Here is a 1,619-nt window from a genome sequence, read left to right as displayed (position 1 = left end):
TCAATGGGGTAGCTGATCTCCAAGTCACACACATTGCTAGGAAGTATTGTCAGTTGATAAAATCTACAAAATCACCCCTTGTTGAGGATGTTGCCACTGGGTGAGAGAATTTACATATTCCAATGTTTTATCCTATACCCATGCATATGTGAAGAGGACAAACAAGACAGTGAGTTATAAATAATAAAGAAAAGATCACAACATTGGGAGGAGGTGTGTTTGGGGTGTTATGGAGAGTTTGAAGGGGGAAATAGGGATATATTTATCATATTTCACAGTATGTATGTATTAAATTATCAAAAATAAAGAAATGAGATAAATTAAGAGGTTGAAAGATTTGGAAAATAGAAGATAGATACATAGATGATATTAATAGACTATAGACTATAGATAGGTAATAGATAATAGATAGATGATAGATTATAGACAAATAAAATAAATAGATGATAGATAATATATAAAAGAATGAGTATGGCTAAGAGTTATTTGGTAGCTCTTCTCATAAAAAATCCAACTTAGTAATAGTCATATCAGCTGACCCTAACCATATTTTTAAGGATCTAGCTCCAAATACTTTTAACATTAGAAATTATAGTGTCTCAATACATAAAGTCAGAGGTGGCACAATACAATTTAGTCCATGGTAGTAAGTAAGTAAGACATTGTTGAGAGAATATGAAGGATGGAAAAGTGAAAATCAAGTATTGGTGCTTTCATTCACAATTTTTATGGGTTTATGGCTTCACTATTTTCAGCAAAGTCTAAATTAAACCTTTCCCTCTCATACACCAAAGGGGAAAGTTTAACCATAGTTACTTCCTTAGTTAAAGCCTAAGCAAATAGGATCTTAGGTTATAATAATTGGATTTAAGTTTATAAAAATTTGAACATATTAATACTAATATACATACACAGGAGATACCCTGTATAATGTCATATGACTATGTTCAAATAAAGTTTCATTTTTGTTATATAATTATAAAATTATTTGATGAATAGTAGATATGTAATATAATACTGCTATTTTATTTCTATACTTTAATATCAGTCAATGTTACAAAAAATCTTTAAACATTAAAAATTTCTTGTAGGTGTTCTTTTTAGATCTGTATATTTTAAAACTATATTACATAACACTATCTTACCTGTAGGCAATAATGAAATGCTTATTTGATTTTCTCAGTTAACAAACTTATGACTCAAATCCTAAATTAAAAAGAATAATTTTAAGTCTGTAGAGAGTTCTCAGTGGTTAAAAGCAATTTCTGCTCTTACGGAGGACCTGTGTTTGGTTTTTCAGTGTCCACGTAACTGTTCAAAACCATGTTACTCCTATTCTATGCATCTAGTGCCTTCTTCTGTCCACTTTGACAATGTGTGCATGTGATTCATATATATGTATGTAGGAAAAAAGTCATACCAAAAATTAAAAATAAATTTAAAATTATATGTATATATATTCTACTGTAGGTTATCTTTGCTAATACAAAGGTAAAATAAACTGATTTTCAATGAGAACAAAAGTTTCTTAGAACCATCTGAATATTAATTAAGAACTTTTGAAAGGCTCATTATTTTTTGTCAATTAAATATAAAGAGAAAACTTTCTCATCTCCAGA

Source organism: Phodopus roborovskii, unplaced genomic scaffold, assembly GCF_943737965.1.
Source record: "Phodopus roborovskii unplaced genomic scaffold, PHOROB, whole genome shotgun sequence".
NCBI lineage: Eukaryota > Metazoa > Chordata > Mammalia > Rodentia > Cricetidae > Phodopus > Phodopus roborovskii.
Note: the sequence above shows the minus strand (reverse complement) of the source record.